The sequence below is a fragment of the Macrobrachium nipponense genome, chromosome 11 (genome assembly GCF_015104395.2).
Source record: "Macrobrachium nipponense isolate FS-2020 chromosome 11, ASM1510439v2, whole genome shotgun sequence".
In the NCBI taxonomy this organism is placed as follows: domain Eukaryota; kingdom Metazoa; phylum Arthropoda; class Malacostraca; order Decapoda; family Palaemonidae; genus Macrobrachium; species Macrobrachium nipponense.
This window is the reverse complement of record NC_061087.1, coordinates 107279260-107286759: the sequence shown is the minus strand read 5'-3', so window position 1 is coordinate 107286759 and position 7500 is coordinate 107279260.

Here is a 7500-nt window from a genome sequence, read left to right as displayed (position 1 = left end):
GTGTGTGTGTATGTGTGTGTGTATGTGTGTAACGTATCAAAGTAAAATAAATCTGAGGTACAATAATATTAATAAAAAAAATGAAAGTCAGGGGCCTTAAACGGAATGAGGGGCTTGCGGCAAATTCTCTCTCTCTTCTCTCTCTCTCTCTCTCTCTCTCTCTCTCTCTCTCCGCACCATTTCATTAACAGGTAACATAATCCCGTAACTGGAGGGTATGGGATAATTAGACACCCTTTCCCTACCCGCTGTCCTTATTAATAATTACCTGAGGTGCTGCACATTCGACACGAGGAGTGAAAATCGAACAGTGGGGACGAACGTCTTATTCTCTCTCTCTCTCTCTCTCTCTCTCTCTCTCTCTCTCTTCTCATTTTATGTAATGAATTTGAAACCTACTTCAGCTAAATTTTGAAAAAAGATATTATTATTATTATTATCATTATTATTTTTTTTTTTGGTTTATCACAGTCCTCCAATTCGACTGGATGGTATTTATAGTGTGGAGTTCCGGGTTGCATCCTGCCTCCTTAGTAGTCCATCACTTTTCTTACTATGTGCGCCGTTCCTAGGATCACACTCTTCTGCATGAGTCCTGGAGCTACTTCAGCCTCTTAGTTTTTCCAGATTTCTTTTCAGGGATCTTGGGATCGTGCCTAGTGTTCCTATGATTGCGGGTACAATTTCCACTGGCATATCCATATCCTTCTTAATTCTATTTTCAGGTCTTGATACTTATCCATTTTTTCCCTCTCTTTCTCTTCAACTCTGGTGTCCCATGGTATTGCGACATCAAAGAGTGATACTTTCTTCTTGATTTTGTCAATCAACGTCACGTCTGGTCTATTTGCACGTATCACCCTATCTGTTCTGATACCCTAGTCCCAGAGGATCTTTGCCTGATCGTTTTCTATCACTCCCTCAGGTTGGTGCTCGTACTACTGTTTCTTGCACAGGCTCCAGTGGAGGGTTTTTGCCACTGAATCATGCCTCTTTTTGTACTGGTTCTGTGTAAGTGCCGGACATTTGCTTGCTATGTGGTTTATGGTTTCATTTTTCGTATTGCACTTCCTACATATGGGAGAGATGTTATTTCCATCTATCGTTCTTTGGATATATCTGGTTCTTAGGGCCTGATCTTGTGCCGCTGTTATCATTCCTTCAGTTTCCTTCTTGAGCTCTCCCCTCTGTAACCATTGCCATGTGTCATCGCTGGCGAGTTCTTTAGTCTGTCTCATGTATTGTCCGTGCATTGGTTTGTTGTGCCAGTCCGCTGTTCTGTTTGTCATTCTCCTTTTTCCCCAGTGCTCTTTTCTCGATGTTGACGCAGTCCTCTATACTTAGTAGTCCTCTCCCTCCTTCCTTTCGTGTTGTGTATAGACTGTCCATATTTTCTCTTGGGTGTAGTGCTTTGTGTATTGTCATATGTTTCCTAGTTTTCTGTTCTACGTTGCGGAGTTTTACCTTCGTCCATTCCACTATTCCTGCACTGTATCTGATTACTGGCTCTGCCCATGTGTTCATGGCTTTTATCATATTTCCGGCGTTGATATTTGACTTGAAGATCGCCTTGAGTCTCTGCATATATTCTTTCCTGATCGTGTCCTTCATCTCTTGGTGTTTTATATCCCCTCCTTCCATTATTCCCAGGTATTTGTATCCCGTCTCATCTATGCGTTTGATGTTGTTCCCATCTGGTAGCTTTATCCCTTCAGTCCTTGTTACTTTGCCCTTTTGTATGTTGACTAAGGGACATTTTTCTATTCCAAACTCCATCCTGATGTCCCCAGATACAATCCTTACAGTCTGAATTCGGGTATCTATTTCCTTGATGCTCTTACCATACAGCTTGTTGTCGTCCATGAACATCAGATGGTTAATTCTGTTGCCTCTTTTCCTAAGTTGGTACCCAGCATCCATCTTCTGCAGTACTTTTGTCATGGGAATCATGGCTACTACGAAGAGTAGTGGGGACAGTGAGTCGCCCTGGAAGATCCCTCTCCTGATATTAACCTCTGCTAGTCTTATTCCAGAGTTTGTAAGTATTGTATTCCAGTTGCGCATAATGGTGTTTTCCTCTGCCCCATATATTTTTCAGGCATTCTATTAGCCATGTGTGTGGTATCATGTCGAAGGCTTTCTTATAGTCTATCCACGCCAATCTTAAGTTGGTTTTCCTTCTCTTACTGTTCTTCATTACCATTTTGTCTATCAGGAGCTGGTCTTTTGTTCCCCTACACTTCCTTCTGCAGCCTTTCTGTTGGTGGGGGATGGTGTTTGTATTCTCTATGTAGTTGTACAGCCTTTCGCTGATGATACCTGCTAGTAACTTCCACATTATCGGTAGGCAGGTGATAGGCCTGTAGTTACTTGCTATATTTCCCTTGCTCTTGTCTTTCTGGACTATGGATGTTCCTTCTGTGGTCATCCACTTGGGCGCATGGTGATTTGTGATACAATGCTGGAGTTGTTCTGCTATTCTTGGGTGTAGGGCCTTGAAGTTTTTGAGCCAGTATCCATGGACTTCATCAGGATCTGGGGCTTTCCAGTTGGGCATTTTCTTTAGTTGGTGTCTGACTCTGTCTGTCGTGATGTCAGTGAATCTTTGTTTTATTCTTCCTGTTTCTTCTTCCTTGACTTCCTGGAGCCATGTTGCATGTTTGTTGTGTGATACCGGATTACTCCATATGTTTTTCCAGAGTCTCTTACTTGGTTCAGCTTCAGGAATTTCTTAGTGGTTGTCTTCCCCTCTTAGTTGGCTGTATAGTCTTTTCTGGTTGGTTCCGAATAGTTTGTTCTGTTGGTATCCCTTATTCCTGTTTATGTATCGTTGGATCTTATATGCTTTGGCCTTAAGCCTCTGATTTACATCTTCTATTGTGTTGCTTGGTATCTTCTCCTGCACTTGATATTTATCGTTGAGTTCCTCGCTTGTTTTCTTGCTTCTTAGCCTTTTTTCTGCCATATCTTTCAGTTTACTCAAGTCAGATCTCATCACCATGATTTGCTTTTCCAGGCGCCTTTTCCAAGGCGGTTGCTGTTTTGGTTTCTGTTGGGTTGGTTATATTATAATTATTATTATTATTATTATTATTATTAATAGTATTATATTATTATTATATTTATATTATATATATATATATATATATATATATGTATATATATATATATATATATATATATATATATATATATATATATTTGCATATTTTAATATATATTCTTACTCGAGCTTCTTTACGAATTTTAATAAAACTGTAAAAAAATTTTCACTAGTTTCTGGCCTCTCTTCTCTTTTCCCTAGTCATTATTGTTTCATACTGGTTATATATATATATATATATATATATATATATATATATATATATAGTATATATATATAAATAAATACATATATATATATTATATATATATATATATATATATATATATATATATATATATATATATTCCATGTATTCTTTTCTCTTCGTGGTCGTCTGTTAAATATCCATAATTCCTCATCATTACCTCGCCACGTCATCTGCCCAGTAAGCCTCTGAGTGAACCAGAACTTTCCCCCTTTCCAGCCTCGCTGGAGTTTTCGTTCTTCTCTCCCCCCCCCACCCCCCCCCGTCAACCCCCCCCCCCCCCCCCCCCCACCGTGTGAAGTCCTCCACCTGGAAATACAATGTCGCCCCTTGATGCTAAGTTCCTTACTCTCGGAGTTGCAGGTGAACTGGACCTAAGCTCCGAGGCAGCTTCCCAGTCACTAATCTCCGGGACTCTCAAGCTTGGAAGATGCGACAGTCACAGAGAGAGAGAGAGAGAGAGAGAGAGAGAGAGAGAGAGAACGGGGTAAAGAGAGAGAGAGAAGGAGAGAGAACGGGGTAAAGAGAGAGAGAGAGAGAGAGAGAGAGAGAGAGAGAGAGAGAGAGAGAGACAGAGAGAGAACGGGGTAAAGAGAGAGAGGAGAGAGAACGGGGTAAATAGAGAGAGAGAGAGAGAGAGAGAGAGAGGAGAGAGAGAGAGAGAGAGACGGGGTAAATAGAGTGAGAGAGAGAGAGGCAGAGACAGAGAGAGAGAGAGAGAGAGAGAGACAGAGAGAGAACGGGGTAAAGATAGAGAGGAGAGAGAACGGCTTAAATAGAGAGAGTGAGAGAGAGAGAGAGAGAGAGAGAGACCGGGGTAAAGAGAGAAAGAGAAAGAGAAAGAGAGAGAGAGAGAGAACGGGGTAAAGAGAGAGAGAGAGAGAGAGAGAAGGAGACAGAACGGGATAAAGAAAGACAGAGAGAGAGAGAGAGAGAGAGAGAGAAAGGGTGTTGGGGGACTGAGAGGAAGAACCGACCGACGACGACATCAAAGATTCATCATCGCGGGGAAATTCCTGGCGTCGCCGTCCTCCTCCTCCTCCTCCTCGTCGGCCGCGTAACATCAGAACGCTAAACACACATCAAAGAGGAGGAGGCTACAGCAGCAGCAGGCCAAAGTCGTTGAGCCTGTGAATCTCGTGAAATGGCTTACCTGCTGCGCCAATGCCCAAAGCCTCTTGTGAGGATTACGCCCTCCGGGTGGGTGGAACTCTGCTGTCCTCGCGAGGTGGGGAGGGGAGCCGGGATGGAGGTGGGAGGGGGCTTAGTCTGACAGCGTTGCCTGCTAGTATAGTGAGGGGGGGAAAAGTAACAGAGCAGGTGAGGGAATAATGGTGAATGGTGTGTATACACAGGTAACGCTGCTGAATGTCAGGGAGTTTAAGCAGCATTTCGTTTTCAATTGAATACGGCTGTTGTTCAGTTTCTAACATGATTTTCCCTTCAGGATCCAGTTTGCGCGGAGTCAGTCATTCGCGGGAAACATTTCCTTCCACGCGGACTGAGTCTCTGTATTGATGTCATATACTCTTTCATTGAAAGATTTGAAGACATTCAAGTATTATTATTCATCTAGCACCTCATACATTTCATGTGGGCAAATAAACTCGCGCACATCTAACAAAGCTGCCTATAATCGTGTTTTTTTTTTTTTTAGGTTCGAAGTAAGCAAATGAAAATGATATAAGCGTCAGCATCAGTGTAAAACTGTTCATTGTTTCCCAAACGAGGTATGAGTGAAACTCTGTCACACTCAAGTCAAAAAGGACAGTCAAAAGGTAAATAAAGTCGCGTAAATGATTCAGGATAAGAGAATAGCTTAAAAAGGCTAAAACTTTATTGATGCAAAGGTTTAACTAAGGAAATTGTGTACATTTGGACGCAGAATGTCAGAATGATATTCTAGGTTTGCTGATGAATTTGCTGAGCGAAAGCTAAAAAAAAAAAAAAAACTACTTTTAGATGATATTTATTTTACTTTTCAAAACGTCAATGAAACGAGTCCAGCTGCCTTCAATAGAATCTTTATAGTTCCGTGAGATGAACTATCGTAGAAGCGAAAAAAAGAAAAAGAAAACCATTGCAAAGTATAATTGTCGTTGAATCAACAATCATCGTTCATTGTTGAAGAGGCGTCAGTTTCGAAGCGTTGAAAGAGGAAATTCAACAATGGAGCTGAGTCAGTGCATTGTTGACTAATTGTTCGTTTTGGGATTTATATATATTTATAAAACACCCGGTAATATTTGTTCAGAGGACAAACCACACAATAAGGTACAAGAAACTGAAAGAGAAATTCGTTTTGTCTTGGAGTCAATACCGAGAAGAGCTTGATAATGATCATAAATATGTTTGAAAGGGTAGAATGAGTTTACAGTGCATTAGGTGTTTTGCTTTGTTGTTGAGAACGATTTGAACCAATATCATCAAATTATATTTCTCTCTCTCTCTCTCTCTCTCTCTCTCTCTCTTATCTCTTTGTTTTCTCTCTCACTCTGTTCCTCTTTGTTTCTTTTACTCTTCAAGCCTTGCTTACTCTCTCTCTCTCTCTCGTTAAATTGTCTCCCTCCCTTTTTTTACTCTCCCATATCTTTGCTCTCTCTCTCTCTCTCTCTCTCTCTCTCTCTCTCTCTCTCTCCCCGTTAATTTGTCTTCCTGCTTTTCTTTTACTCTAATTCATCTTTGCTTCTCTCTCTCTCTCTCTCTTCCTCCTCTCTCCTTCCTCTCTCTCTGTGCTCTCTTCTTTTGTCGTTTGTTCTGACTTTCTTTTACTCTTCTTAATCTTCTCTCTCTCTCTCCCTCACTCTCTCATATCATCGAAATGAAGTTGTCTTTGGGCCATCCTTGCTTTACCAGCCACCCCCCCCCTCTCTCTTTCTCTCTCTCTCTCTCTCTCTCTCTCTCTCTCTCTCTCTCGCCATTGCATTTTCATGACCGTTTATCCGGGGCCGTAAAAACGCGAAGCAGAGAATTAGATCGGGCAATACGACCTACTTAGAATGATTCACGGTCGTCCCACTGGGCGTAACGCCCCCGACACAGTTCTTATATTAACATAATTCTCGTCGTATGCCGCCCGCCCGCCCGCTGGCCCCAGTGGGAATCACTTCTGGGAGGGCGGGGAGGGGAGGGGAGGGGGGGGAGGGTGGGTTAAGAAGGAACTCGGCTACGCCCATTACGTCTTGTTTTCCCCGAGCCGTTCATTTCAGATTATCTTCATTTGGTTGTGTTGGCGTGGACGTTCTTAATTTGCCTTGCTTGAGATCCAGACTTTAAGAGTAAGCAAATGGTTTTCCCCGGAATGATATAGGACGGACGTACCTATGTTTTTAAGGGAGACGTAATGTCCAATTTGCATTTGCAGGTAGCGAGAGCGAAGGAAAATAGATCTTTTACAAGCAAGCTGCGAGGTTTTCAAAGTAGCGTATTCTTCTCGTTGCATGATGGGACATTTTGTCCTTGACAATAATGTATAATGAGGCTATTTTGAGTAAAATAGAAGAATGACATGCAACTGGAAAATCGGTAACAGAGAGTTTAGTGTGATTTTTATTATATGATTTAGTAGATAAAAATGAATGAAATGAAAAATTAGTAATAACAAAATAAGATAAAAACAAAGACAGTAATCAACATGCAACATTTAGTTTAGGAAAACCTGCGAATCCAAAAGATCTATTTTTCACAGATATTGTGTTGTGTTGTCTGTAAAATGATTTATTATAACTGCTTCACTTCAAAGCAAAATATCTGATACGATTGTTATAAAAACTGTTACGGGAATTTATGAATTTTTTGCTGATAGAAGAACAATTTACAACATTGTAATCTACTTGATAACATGCGGTATACACTAATTCATTGCATCAATGTGATGCAATGACTTAGTGTATACCGCATGTTTTATACACTGTAAATAAATAGTATTTGCTTTTATAACTGTAAAGTGGATTTATATCAAACATCTCATAAAGAAAAATATGCTAATAAGTTCACTGTAAAATATGCCATGTTAGCATAATAAAAAAACATTGTTGCTGCTTTCACTGATATATAATGGATAATCATAATTTGAATCATCAGCCCAAATAAATAACAGTAAAAACATAGTACATTTAATCAATGGGATAAACGAACTCAGCCCATTTAT